Source organism: Camelus bactrianus, chromosome 4 (genome assembly GCF_048773025.1).
Source record: "Camelus bactrianus isolate YW-2024 breed Bactrian camel chromosome 4, ASM4877302v1, whole genome shotgun sequence".
Taxonomy (NCBI): domain Eukaryota; kingdom Metazoa; phylum Chordata; class Mammalia; order Artiodactyla; family Camelidae; genus Camelus; species Camelus bactrianus.
Genome location: NC_133542.1, coordinates 97,793,890 through 97,809,225, shown reverse-complemented (window position 1 = coordinate 97,809,225; position 15,336 = coordinate 97,793,890). Strand labels below are relative to the sequence as shown.

The following is a 15,336-nucleotide window of genomic DNA, read 5'->3' as shown; positions in this document are numbered from 1 at the left end:
GGTTTTAAATAAGACTGACATGATTAATACACATTTTTCAGATTCCTCTGGCTCCTCTGTGGAGATTAGATGCAAGGGCCAACAGAATGAGGAACAGCCAGTAGAGAGAGGTGATTGCTTTAGTCCAAGCAAGCCAAGATGATACCTGGACTGGACAGTAACAGTGGAAGACGGAAATAACTAGAAGGATCTGAGCTAGGTTTTACAGGTAGATCCAACAGGTTTTGCTGATGGTTTGCCAAGGAGATTAAAGGAAACAAAGGACTTAAGAGGGTGAACGAAATCAGTTTCCTTGATCAACTCATACTCTTGATATCATCTGCTACCATTTAATCAGAAACACCACATTCTAAAACACAGCTACAACTGCCTGAGTCATCTTTATCACCTGCTACACAAGAAACTCAGCCAACTGGCTCAATGAATGTTAGAAATGGATTTTTTGTTGATAATACTAACAGCTCATAAATAGCAAACGACTCTAGAAATGGTTTCTCATGAGAATATGGAAGTAAAGAAAGTCAGCCAAAACCCTGCCACTGTATATTCTTTCCCTTTATTTTTGTTATGTAAATCTTTTCAAAAGCTTCTTGCCAGTTATACAACCCAGGAATAGCTTTCTCAGAGACCTGGGAGCCACCCTTCAGAAATGCAGTCACTGAGAATTCTAGAGCCCCCATCTCCCAGTCTGTGTACGAGGGTATGAACCTAACTTTGGCAGGCAGCTCACTCCAAGTTGCAAAATTACCTCCTGTCATGAAGACACAAAAAAAGTTTACTTTTCCTTTGGATAAAGCCAATTAGCAAACACAGATGACCGATCCTCCTACTCTAGCTCTCTGTTGCCCCAGAGTTGAGCTTAGACATAGTTGTGGTTTCCCACAACTATCGTAAAAGCCTTGAATAATATCTTCCTTGCCTGTTTTGTCCCATGCAATTTTTTCTTTGACTGTAACTACCATGATTTATCAGAAAGAACCTAATAGTTAAGACAGACCGAATGGACAAAGCCGATCCACAGCAATCTGAACAGCCTTGGACAAGTTACCCTCTCTAAGCCTCGGTCTACTCACCCTTTTAATCACAGATATTATCATAAGAATTTTGTAAAGACTAAAATCACTAATGTCTGTAAAACCTAGTGTACCACCCAAAGAAACTGACAATCTAAAAAACTATTAATGCCTCTTCTTCCTAACTCATCTCCTTAGCTGGTCACTTAACACACTGCAAGGTGAGACAGTGGTCTTATATGCTATATGTCAGAGACAGACACTTCTTTTAAGAGACTGCACATGATCTTCAGGTATTCTTTTTTCTTTTCTTTCCATGTATGAATTTTGGATATATACTCCCATTACACAAGGCAGGCCCGCCTGCAGGCAACATTTTGGTCGTCTGTAGGTAGAACACCACCTGGAACAGCTGAAAAGCCCTATCACCTAGAAAAGTGGAGACTGAAGAGAAGTAGTGGGAGACCTCAAACTGACAAGCTGACATCTACACACATCCACAGCCCTACGAGAGCCTCTCCCCAGGTTAGAAGCCCCCGTAGGACCCAGTTCTGCTGCAGGCAGCTGAGCTGATGTCTCTCTCCAAAGCAGCATCTGGAGGCGCTCTCCCCTGCAAGCAGCTCCCTCTGACCTCACTCTCTTCTAAGCCATGTATTGTTTAAGGCTAATAACCTACAACCCTATGTTATAAAACATTTTCAGTAAATGCAGTCTTCAGGGGGAAGTATCATTTCCTAACGTTAGCTCTCTCCCTTTATTAATACTTGTTCTCTCATACTGGGACATGTGAACAGTGAGTGCCCTTTTCATTGGTTTCATTCATCTGGTAAGTATCTAGAGGCCAGCACTTCAATCAATATGTGCAAGCTTTCAGAATTACATTGCCCTCTGTTACGAAGCTAGAGAAAATGTCCTCTTTGTGTTTGTCTCCATTTCAATTGTTTTGGAACAAATACAGATTCTCGCCTAATTGAATATCACCTGTGAATGTTTGTAATCATCCTCAGGCAGCATTATGAGAAGGAGTAGGGGTGGGGAGCATTTCCTATTTCTAAAACTAGTATTGTGTTCCTGAAAGCTTTTTTTTTTTTAATTATTTTGGTAAATTGAATCATACGCAGTGCGGAAGAGGCACAGGCTGTTTAAATAATACCTGTAATGACTGACTGGATTAAGAAAATAATTTATCTCCTCCAAACTCCGATCCCTTTTTACCCGGGAAAAGAGGGACACTCTCAGTGGAGGGTAGACTATGAAACTACTCATGGTCTCTCACTCAGCCAAGTTTGGTACATTGACCCAAAATAAATAGACTGCCAAATACTTCTCTGGCAAGTATAGGCTAATTGGGGATCAGCAGACAGCTGAAATTTGGAGTCTGCAACCATGATGGCAAGCGACAGCCAAGTCCCCCATCATAAGGGAAGGAAACACTTTTACAGAGAGGGAACGGAGGCTGGGAGGGCTCTAGTAAACAAAGAGCCCCCGACTTTTCATTGGCTGAGTCCTTGTCAGGAAAGAAGAGGAGTTTTTCTTCTTCCTGTTGGGCTCTGCTAACCTCATAGGTTGTGAGAGCTACCCCTCTGGTTCCCCAACTCTTTAATTGGGGTTTCTGTTTATTAATTTTTCACAGGGGTTTGATTTTCCCCTCCCACAGCGAATCAGAAACAGAATGCTGCTCTTACTGGTTGGAGTATATTGTCTTGTTTGGGCGGGGGAAAATGAGGAATGTTTGTTAATGAAGCACAGCTTTGAGCACTGTCATCGGGCAGCCAGTTGCCCCAGTTCACCTGGACTGTCCCAGTGTTAGCACTGGACATCATGCACTCCAGAAACTTATTACTCCCTGGCAAACCTGAATTGGCCAATGTCAGGGAAGAAGAAATTTTCCTCTCCCCTTCTAGGTTCTTCTGGCTGGTCATGAATTAAACTGGCAGGAGATGGATTAATAGGAGAAAAACAAACAAGTTCAATAGCACATGAGAGATCCAGGAATGCTGAGTAACTTGTCAAAATGGCTGAGACCCTCACCTTAAATACATCTTCAGCTAAAGACAAAAGAGGATGTTGGGGGTAGTGGTCTGGGACTACAAAGGGGAGGAAGGCAATGCACACAGAGATGGAAAAGTAAATGTTTGTTAAACAAATGTTTGCTGGGCCCTGCGGAGACAGTGGGGCACACAACACCCTGCTCTCCAGGCCTGGCCAAGTCCGCCCCACCAGACCTAGCAAGGATACTTTGGATATGTGTCTGGTGATAGCTCTATTCCCAGAACAGACCTCTTACCTAAACTCTTTTGGGCAGTAAGGGGAAGGTAACAAGAAAAATTTCCTGACTCTTCTGTTTCTTAAAAATAATCAGCCTACATTAATCCTCATGCCAAAAAGACGTGTTTTGGAGTGGACATTCTTGCTCTTTTCTATCACGCTAGCATTGTACCTTCCTTCATCTTTTCTAACATTTTTATCTTTATGGAGAACTTTGTGGTGGATTTTAATCATTTAAATAGTTATCCAGTAGTTTACTCAATCATTTTACTATATTGTAAGCAACTTTTTAAGGTTAACTATACATAGGCTCATTAACTTTTTACACACAGCTTAGTAATTTTACCAGTGTCCAAGTAGGCAACAGTGAACATAGCAGTTATTTTAAAAGAGAGAACTTAATATAAAGAATTGTTAACCAGTGAGCAGTTGAATACACAAGGAGACAATGGCCAAACCATATATGACAATGAAACTGATGCCACAATTTCTACAGCAATCAACCAAGTACAGTCAGGGGTTGTTCAGTGACAACCAGCTTCCATACTTTTGGTCCTGCTTCCAACTCAGGACCAACCAGAGAAAGGCAAATTGCCCTCAAAATCAACCACATAAGATCCCTACTTCTAGCTGGCCCACTTCCAGCTTCTTCATACAGACAACCTCCAATCACAGTACACCCAAAGCCCTCCTTTTGTTTTTCACTGTAATGCTTTCCTACTCACCTTTCTGTCTTCAAGACGCTGTAAGATGCAAGTGACAGTGGATGATTGAGTAAATAGCCTCTATTTGTTCTCATCTGAGAAATTTTTGTTTATTTTCACACCAAGAGCAGGTTACCTGAAAAGGCACAAAGGGAGTAGTTTTGTAACCACAAAAAGTGTAACTACAGGGAGCAACTACAAGTCTTAGGGCCAGGGGAACAAAAGGAAGAGGTTAAAGTTACTGAAACACAGAAGCTTGGAGAGAGGGCCTTTCACCTAGACCCATGATGAGAGTATGACATCATACTCTCATACATCAACCCTCCACACCACAGGCTGACACACAGGCGCACACACATACTCACTTCACAAAATATTTACTTTTTAACGGAATTGATGTTCCTTACTGAGGGCCTACTCTGTATTAGGCCAGGTAATAATATCTAAAGCAGGTATTAGCTGTTCAAATTCTGGTACAAGTACCTCTAGGAGCCTCAAGATAGTTTCAAGGATTCTACAAAGTCAAAACTACTTTCATAATAATGCTAAGTTACATGTTCTTCTTTATTGTGCTGGCATTTGTACTGATGGTGTAAGATTAATCAGGGATAGCCAACATATATAAAAATAGATTTAAAAAATTTTTTTCTGTATAGCACAGGGAACTATATTCAACATCTTGTAATAACTTTTAATGAAAAAGAATATGAAAAGGAATACATGTATGTATATGAATGACTGGGACATTGTGCTGTACACCAGAAACTGACACATTGTAACTGACTGTGCTTCAATTTAAAAAAAAAAAAAGTTTACTCAAGGAAAAACGGATGGAACCTTAGCATGAATCAAGGCACCGGCACCAAAATAAAAATGTACACTAATAACATTACTCTTCACAGCCATGCACTTGTAAGAAAAAAGCTACAAATAAAAGCCAGCCTCACTTAAGATTGTTTTTAATGAAGCAGTACACATGATTAGGTTTCTTAAATTTTACCTCTTGAGTGCCCATCTTTTTAATATACTGTATGATTAAATGGGAAGTACACATACAGCCCATCTGCCATCTATTGAATTCCGGATTACAGCTGTCTCAAGGAAAAGCACTCGTGTAGTTATTTGAGGAGCAAGTTGTATGTGCCACCTCTTTCACGGGACATTTTTACCTGAGTGAATAGCCAGAACACAATGGTTTTCAGGCGTGGGTATGTGGCAGATACTCTCTTCAAAATGAACAAATTGAACCTGTCACTTTAAGAAAAACAACTAACAGTATTTGTGTCCACTGATGAAAACTGAACTTTCAAGTGAAAATTAGAATACTGAAGACTTGTGTTTGCCATCATGAGCTTGACAGCTTTCCGACACTTAAAGACTTCCTATCCAATAGGTGGTGCGTACAACAAATGCGATTTTGTTTGTTTGCTGTTGGATATCCTATGACAGAATGTGTCAGTATTTGGAAGACCTGCACAACTCAGTAAGCCAAAATTTTCCAGCCAAATCACACACGATGCTTAAAGTCCTAACCAGGTGAATGATGCGTTCCAAGTGCAAGGCAGACAATGACCCTGAGTATCACACAGTACAGAATGCTCACTGATGTGGTTTAAGATTCCGAACTGCAACTGGTCTTCTCATAAACTACCACTTGTTGAGCTTGGGTGGAATATCAAAAGAACATACCCATAATAACCTTTAGAAAAGGCTTTAAGAGCATTCTTCTCTTTTCCAACTACGTATCTGTGTGTGGCTACCTTCCCTTCATGTACTTCACCCACATGTCAACAGATCACACACAGAGGTATGCAAGAGAATCCAGCTGTCTTTGAGACATCAAAGACATCAGTGAAATGTACAATGCTACTCTCTAAAGTTTTTTTTAATAGACTTATTTTAATTAAAATATATCATTTGTGTTAACATGTAATGGGTTTATTATTGCTTATTTTCTTGGCTCTTTTCAGTTTATTGCATGAAGGAGTTACACCAGTCCAAGTTAAAAGCAGACCCCAAATGTTTACATGATACAAGCTGTGAAGTTTTTAAGCTTGTAACAAGGGACAGAAGGGAAATTCCACTCATTGCAAGGAAATCCTTACTTAAGCTTCATTGAGCCAAACGCACTTAAAATCCATGAACCTTCAGCTGGTCGAACTTAGCCAGTCCAGTCTCTAGCAAGAACTGACCTATGTTCCTGCACTGGTCACCCTGTAGCTGAATCACTTCTCCGTATTCTGGGTGCTCGATTACAGTACCATTGCAGGCAAGTTTCTTCTTAAATGCCCTCACTAGTTTCTTTTTATCGTAATCATCAGAGATCCCTTGGACAACAGTAAGGGTTTTCCTGCCATTTCTCTGTTGAATTTTTATATGGATATAATCCTCAGCGCGAGCAGGAAGACAGCATCACCCTTACTTGCATCAGAAAAGGGGTCGAAAGAGTGGAGTTTCTGGACAGCGGACATATGATACGATTCCCAATAATTTTTAAGGGTTAAAGGAGTTTGGGGCCAAAAATGCTTGAGAACTGCTGCTTTAGATCCATCATCTCATTTTATCTTCAATCATTCTTTGAGATATAGGCTATAATTGTATTTTCAAATGAGCTGCCTGAGATTCAGAGAGAATAAGTAACTTGCTAAACATCACTCCGTCGGTTAGTAGGCGCCAGAGTTTACATAATTAGCCACTGGGTGTGTATACAGTGGAGTAAAATAGTACAAAACAGCCAGATAAGGCAAATCTGTGGTTCATATAAGACATTTTTGTAACTAGCTCCACAGAAATGTCTGCATGCTCTTAAATCCTCTTGGGGAATCTTGTTACCATTCAGAGGGTCATCCAACATCACGTGAGAGCTGTAGTGCATTTGCCTGGGATGTGCCCTGCATTGGTTGTTTATTTGGAGCTTCTAAATGCTATAACAGATGGCTGAACAGATCTGTCACCAAGTGACCTACATCCTTGGGATGATAAATATAATATTTGGCCTTCTCCAGTAAATGCCTAGGAAGAGGAGGAAGGACAGTAGGGGTTTACCTAGTGCATTACATCTCATTTAATCTACACCACAGTCCCTGAGAGGGAGGTTTTCTCATGTTTAAAATAGTACCAATGATGGGGCTGAAGGAGGTACTGTGACTTGCTCCTGGGGAGAAGATGCACAGGTGGAAAGCAGGCCCCTCCTCTCAGAAGCCCGGGTCCTACGTGGAGGCCAGATTTTGAGACTGACAGGCAAAAGCTCAGTTATCAGAATGGGAACCATCCAGGTCTCATTACCCACGTGGCCACCTCCGTTTTAAGTCACAGAGGCTTGGTGTAAGTGATATCCCACAGGCTGCAGCCAGATGTTTTGGTTATGGGAAGTGCAGAGCAGTGGAGCCCAAGATCCAGGCCAGACCTGACAGTGACAGTCATTATCCGAAGGTATTACCTTTAAAGATTATTAGCATTCTACTGTGCTCATTCCTGACTCTCACTTGAGATGAATTTTTAATGAATTAAACTTACATAATAAATAGATTATTTTTCTGACAGCTAGCTAACTAAAGATTGTAAGGAGGGCTACCATTGTACTATCTTTGAGTGTGTGCAGTCTAAAGGATTTTAATATCATTGAAGAGCCATGCGATGATGGTGTTTTTCCCAATTACATGTTTACACCGTTTAACATGTGTGCATTAAAGGTAATTTGTGCTTCTTTTCAGAGGTATGTGGTGAACACAGGGATGCAAGTTGTTCCATGAAGGAAAGCAGTGATGACAGAACTGAGATGACTCACTTCATCTTCAACTTTTCTGTCCTACTCTTTTGCAATGTTTCTGCCATGGAAGCCTCTACAACTCCCCTGTTTTGTGCTGTGTCTCTTACCCTCTAAGATCTAATGCAAGAGTTGTCTTTTTCATGGTAATAATCATGAGTCCTTCTTTATTCCTCAGAACCAAGGCAGCAGAGTTTGTTTTCATGTTGTCCCTCACCCTTGCTGGTGTAATGGGCATTTGTGTCCACTGTGATCTCCTCTGTTGCGGGGAGCCTCCTCCCCGCTGGTTTCTTGTTCTCATATTGAGGGACTTATGTTAGTGAACTATCCTTGAAATAGTGACAACATAATTGATGAATTTGGGATAAAAATTAAGTTGAGCCAGCCAGGCTTCGGGAAGCACAGGGTGTGGTCTGCTCTTCTGTTTTGCAGAAGCCGACTGCTTCGCTAGTCAAGAGTTCCCTGTGCCTTTTTTAAGTTGTCTGCGATTAGATGAACCTATCAATTCTGGGATGCAGCATTAAAAAGAACATGACTGTCATACAACTAACTCAAATTTTCCAAAAGCCCTATTAGTAATGAGTTGGTGTTTTGATATTTTCTGTCTGATTCCTTTGTCTCTAACTGAGTGGACAAAGGAAATGTTAGATATCCTTCTAATGACCTAGTTCAAGGACCAGGAGAAACAGACAGAGAGTGCAACTCGGAGAGTAAAATAATACCTGGAGAGTGAGGCATATGCTGTGGCCTGAGAGATTATTTCTAGACACCTGGTTTCACAGCCCACACTGTGCCATGGGACTTGGAGGGGTGTTTGTTTGTTTTGGGGGGTTTTGGTTTACTCTGTTTTGCTCGGTTTTTTGTTTGTTTCCTGCTGATACATTCTGAACTGCTGGCTTTAAAATTTAGCCTTTAGCACGTGATCATCGTGCAGCGCTGGAACCCTGTCAGGTCATCAAGCTCATGATGGCTCCAAACACAGGCAGGTGGGTCTTCCACATGGGCCGTGCTGCAGGCACCAGGCTGTAGCAACAAGCCCAGAGCTTGGCCACGGGGGCCTCACATGGAGGCCACTGCAGTCTGACCTTGAATTCCACATGCGTGGCTTGGCTTCCTGTTGAGTACCGTGTTGTAGTAGGGTGAGCCTCCCTAAAGCACTGACGGATAGGCAAAAGTATTTTATTTTACCATTTCGCAGACAGATGTGTCGGGCACCAGCATTCTACAGGGCACTAGTAAGGGTCCAGCTAGAATGTTAGTACAAGGTCTGGGTAGACAGTAAGGGAGTGGCCCACAGTCCTAAATCTGTATCTCATTCAGGAATCAGAAGAAGACTACAGGGAAAATAATCTTAATTCATGAAATTTGCCCGGAGGCCTAAGAACCACCCAAACATTTGGGTAGAAACTGGCTTTAGATTGTGGATCCAAATTAAGCTTCACCTGAAGAAGAGAAGATTTTTTTCACTACCAAGTGAAGAGACATGGGATCCTTATGATAAAGAAAATACAGCAACTTCTTGGATTGCTCCAGTCTTCCTATTAGAACAGGAACAAATGAAGAATGAAAATCAAATAAAGAAAAGCATACTGGTTAAGCCACAGCAAGAGAGAGAATTACTGAAGGGGGTGGTTATGGTTGAGATGTTATGGAAGACAAACTAAATAGAGAAGGAAAAAATCAGAACCAAAATGTCAGAATAGAGGCATACAGACTGCAAAAGATTCAACCTGCTCCTAAAGAAAGTATTAGAGAAAGGGGGACACATTTTAGTTTAGTGACTCACAAACATTGATGTACTTAGAATTACTGGAGGACCGCACCCCAGACCAAATAAATCAGAATCGCTGTGGGTGAGTGGGATCTTGCATCAGTGTTTTTAAAGCTCCTGGATGGTGCCAATAGGCAGACAAGACTCAGGAATAATGTTTAAACAGGGAACTGTTAATTGTCTGGGTTTTTTTTGATGTACAGTCAGTAAGTATAGTCAGTTTACAATGTATCAATTTCTGGTGTACAGCATAATACTTCAGTCGTACATTTACATACATATGTTCATTTTCATATTTTTTCATTATACGTTACTACAAGATACTGAATATAGTTCCCTGTGTGTGTTTAATTGTTTTGACGTTACTAAATTAGAAAGAGCACCTGGCGCTGAACAAAATTGAGCAAAGGAAGAGAGGAAAGATGTCAGAGAGCAGACTGAAGTGATCCCTGCAGAGGGAACGAGGAACCAGGAAACTCCTGAGCAGCACCCCTGAAAGCCACAGGAGAACCCGTAAGATCAGCCGCATAAAACACTCAGAGTCTTCCCACGTGAACTGCAATTAAAGACTATTACTGAGGGTGGAATGACAGAATTGGGACCACGACCCGAAAGTTCATGGAAGGAGGATTCTAAATATGAGGCATATTAAGTGGAAGACGTGAAGCACAATGACGGGAGCATCAAGTCCCGGGTTAGACGCTGAACTGATGGAAGAGCTCTACCGGGGGGTCGGCAGAAACCGAAGGACGACAGGCAAAAAAAAGATACTAAGCAATAAAAATTTTTGGCAGACCCGAAACTTATTGATTTCATGTATCTTATTTGGGAGACACCACAAAACAACACCTGAAAGATTAAATTAAAAATATACTTCTTGATAACATATGCCTCTATGGGAAGAGAAAGCATTTATCTGGTGGGTAGAATTGGACGTGCATAGCTCCATTCTTGAGGTTCAGTCCTGCAGGAGGCACAGGCTGAGAGCTACCCGTCTACACTGCAGGCTCGCAGGGGCCCCATCCTCGCAGGAAATGCAGGAGGCTGTGCTGGAGGGCACCTCTGTCTAATTCTGAGATTGTTACTAGGAATCCCACTGGTGTTTCACCTCAAAGCCACCTTCTTCAACAACTCCATCATACCAATGCTGGTATTTTCATCTTATCTCCGCAGTTTTTTTTAATCTCTCTTCATTGGTTCAGAACTTGATTTGAGAAATGGCTTAGAAAGTATCGACCTTCTGAAAACCTCAATATTCTCTAGTCTTTACTAGATTGTAATTTCTTCTCCTGGCAACAGGGCCTCGCACGTTGGCTTACACAATATAGTGCTTCCATTAACATCTGTGAAATGAGGAGTAATGTTGGTTTTTCCCCACCTTTTCACCCTGATGTGAGGATAAGAGTCTTCGTACATCAGTAACCAACACTCGCCCTTTCACATCTGACTAAGGGACGAGTCTCTGAGGGGAGAGGGGAGGGGCCTCCCCCATCAAGCTGGAGCTGGTTTCTCCTTACACTCGACTGGCAGTTTGTGGTGGCTTCTGTTCACCATCTCTCTTCATTTCTTTGTTTTATTGAAGTACAGTTACAGTGTGTCCATCTCTGGTGTACAGTATTATGTCCTTAGTCATGCATATATGTACATATATTCATTTTCATATTCTCTTTAGATGCCAAGGTCAGGGTGAGTCCAAGGAAAGGAGCATGAATAGCCTTCAGGCCTTGGAACTCATCCTGACAGCCACCCAGCTCACCAGCAATGAAACCAGGGGCAGGAATAATAGCTAAATGTAGAAAGTTTACACAAAAATATCTCCTCTGGACAATTTCTCCTCAGTTAGACAGTGAATTTTATTATAGATTTGATTCCCAAAATGAGACATCCCCTCACATCCTCTCTTTAGAACTGGTTTACATATCAGCATTTTTATACCCAAGCTCTACCCCATCCGCCCAGCTCCCACAATAATTAGGACCCCAGATTCTCTTTCTAGAATTTAAATGACAAAGTTGTTATAACAGAGGTCACAGCAGCATGGAACAAAGAACCCGCAGATAGTATCTCAGGGCCACCCTTAAGCGCATTTTAAAAAGGTTGGGTATCGAGAGAGAAACGTGAGAGACGACAAGGGATGTTTATGTGTAGATTCCTTAAAACCCAATGTGTAATTAAATTCTGTCTGTTCAAGATCGTTCTCTACATCATTTTTCCAGGCATTGGTCAAGAACATTAAAGGGCATTCAGTACATCAATTCTGGCTACTTCAAGCCTAATTCCAGAGGAGCTACTGTCAGGGAGGAAGAAATTTCCCTCTCCCTTTCTAGGTTCTTCCAGCAGGTCTAAGAGTTAAATTGGTAGGAGACAGGTCAACAGAATTAAATCAAACAAAAGTTTAATAACATGTATACATGGGAGAAACCCAGAAGAACTGAGTCACTCACCAAAATGGCCAAAACCCTCACTTTAAATTTCATCTTCAGCTAAAGACAAAAGAGGATGTTGGAGGTGGTGGTTTGGGACTTCAAAGCGGAGGAAGGCAATGCACATGGAGATGGAAAAGCAGAAGTTTGGTAAACAAACATTTGCTGGGCCATGCAGAGACAGTGGGACAGAGTGAGGAATTTCAACAGACTTTGCTAGGTTCCTCCCTGTCCACACATCTAGTTCACACTATAGTTACCTATGGTGATGGCTCCCTTCCTGGAACACGTCCTCTGTATGCATTCTTTCAGGCAATTAGGGGGAAGGTCAAAGGTTCTTCCTGACTTTAAGGGCTTTAAAAATAGCCTAAATTAATCCTCATGCCAAAGGGACAAACTTTGGGGTGGCAAATTTTGCTCCTCTACAGTGTCAATCCCCCTTCCATTCTACTCTGCTTAGAACACCTTCACTACACAACACCCATCCAGGAAGAAATGAAGACTTTATCCTATGAAATGTATGTATGCCCAAATCATCTCTTTGTGTTATTGTATACTCTATTATTCTCCATTCTAAGACCCAAGCACTTTTTTTTCTTTTTTATATTCATTGGATCAACCTGAATCTGAAAAGATGTTTAAAAAAACTGCCTCATTCTATTTCTCATTCAAGCAAGTGATCTTCCCTTTGACTTTCTATAACTGCAGCTTAACTCGTGTTTCAGTCACAGAAGCCTTGTTACTCTGCCTAAGCCTAGGCTCCAAGCCATCAGCCTGGAACTGCTGCGTCCTTTGGTATTCAGCACACAGATCACTACACTTAATGACAAGTTTTATTCCAGAATTTTAATGGGGCCTATTCTAACTTTCAATCACTTTGTAAAAAGATTTTTTTAAAGAAATCTACACATATTTGGCACAATCATAAATATTTCAAAAAGAAAACCTCATGCTGGAGACCCATGAAATACTTATCAGGTAAAGAAAACTGGAAAGAACAGTTGCAGGATTAAATTTGCATCATTTCACATCCAATTGGGGCAATTAAAACGTTAAACTCTAGTTAACATCAAAAGCAAAGGATGTGTTAAACTTGTCTCTTAAATTATTGACTAATATGATTTAATTACAATTCTCTATTTTCTCTTAGTATAGAAACATCCTTCCTGGGTGTCACACACTGTTCTTCTTTGGTCAATGAATTTTGAAGTTTTTCCTCTACTGACGCTGAATAACAATAGATCCTTCAAATGGCTTCATTCTACTATGATCAGAATCCACACAGCTCTAATCAGCTCTTCCTTAGCTTTTACCTGTTGTCATTACCACCTTGTACCGAAAACCAGAGGCCAAGAGAAATCTCTGTTCTCTATGAGAACTAAAAGAACTTTACAGGAGCACCCTGCCTCTCAGATGTTACCACTTACATTTTTCTCTCACTCATACTTCTATTTATGTTGGAAAAGACTTGTCAACAAGGCTAAGAAAGGTGAGGGGGTGACAGGGTACAGACAGAGAAACATTACATTTAAAGGTAATCTCTTCTTAGATCAGATTGGTGGTTACCAGAGATGGGGGCGAGGGGAACTGGATGAAGGTGGTCCAAAGGTTCAAACTCCCAGCTATAATATAAATACTAGTGATACCAGGGGTACCACATGATAAATATAATTATAATTAACACTACAGTATATTACATATGAAAGCTCTTAAGAGATTAAATCCTAAGGGTTCTCATCATAGGGGAAATATTTTTTCTATTTCTTTAATTTTGTGTATATATGAGATGATGAATGTTCACTAAGCTTAATGTGATCATCGTTTCATGATGGTCGTAAGTCAAATCAGTGTGCTGTATGTTTTAAACTTCATAGCGCCGCATGTCAATTGTATTTCAAAGAAACTAGAGAAAAAAATTAGAAGATAATCTCTTCTTACCACATACTCAGGCTGCATGAATTCACCAGAAGAACTTTTATCTATTTGGCAACCTCACTGGTCTTCAAAAATGTGCTTCTCGCTTAGATTCACTCCCATATTTAGGGAAGCACAGAGACTATCAGAGTTGATAAACCCCATGTTCATCTGAAAATTGTTCATTTTTTCATATTTTTTTATTTTTCCCTATAGTTTTAATTGTGGAAAAATTTTAAACACATCAAAAAGTACAGGAAGTATCATTAAAAAAATACCCCTCTTCTGGGAACATAACCACTGTTATTTTTGCTTCTGTTTTTAATATAAATAAATAAAACACTGAAGACACAGAGTTCCAATGGAAAATGGCCCAAGTTCAGTTTCTCTCCATCTTTCCCCCAAGCACCTGCTATCACTGTTTAAACCACTTGTGTGTATTCTCTCCCTCCATGTTGTTGTATTTTAACTCCTTATTATCTATCCATAAGCATATTGTCTTAAATTATGGATTTATCAAATTGGCATGAAAGGCATCATGCCATATGCAATGGTTTGCAACTTCTTTTCACTCACACTGATGCTTTTTCCAAAAAAGAATTCTGTCCATATTACCACATATTGATCTTACTCGTTTTTAACCACACCATTTAAGTATGCCATTGTATAAATACAACACAATCTGTTCTTTCATGCAAATGACAGTTGTCGAGTTTGTTTACTTATGTCTCATTGTGATTACGATATAGGAGAACTCACCGTTAGGAGCATCTGTATTTTAGTCCCACCTTGCTTTTAAACTCCCAAATATGTTGTTGCTGTTATTGGTATTGTTGTTGTTACCTTCAAACTTAAAGTCTATTCATTTATCTTTTATTTTGATAATCCCTGCTTGCTTCTGAATCAGCTCTTTTGTCCCTTTCCTGTTCACCCATTTCTTTCCCCCTCTAACCTTAAAAGAACCTAATTATAGGAATGAGATCACTAAGCAACTGAAATTAACCCCCACCAGAAGCTCCCCTGGATGCACACCATGCCTTGCCTACACTGTTGATTCTTTCCCTAGATACAAAGAAGAATGAAGAACTATCAGGTAAAGAATGGTTCACTCTCTACCCACTAGAGCCCCGTTAGCAGTCCTGCAGGCAGATCACGGGGCAACATAACATCTGCAAAGTGAGTCAGCCAGTCTGTGCATGACAGAGAATGGTGCAGAAGCCAACCTCTGCCTCTGAGAGTCACTGAGATTCTTCCCCCCATTTTTTCCTTTAAAAACTGTAGGGCTGAGCAGAATCTTTGGAGACAGTTTCTGGACATGAGTCCACTACTTCCCCAGATTGTCAGCTTTTCTGACTAAAGCTTCTTTTCTATATACTGACACTTGCTTCTTGAATCATTGGCTTTTGACCAGGGAGCAGCTGAAGCCGAGTTCAGTAACAGTTCTTTTAAGTAAACTTTTTCTTTTTTCATAATGTCC

The 15,336-nt window shown here is 40.7% G+C and overlaps 1 pseudogene; it reads right to left on the bottom strand.

Annotated features, from left to right (window-relative positions):
• Nucleotides 1–6,115: 6,115 nt before the first annotated feature.
• LOC141577396 (eukaryotic translation initiation factor 1 pseudogene) lies at nt 6,116–6,456 on the bottom strand (annotated as a pseudogene).
• Nucleotides 6,457–15,336: the final 8,880 nt, after the last annotated feature.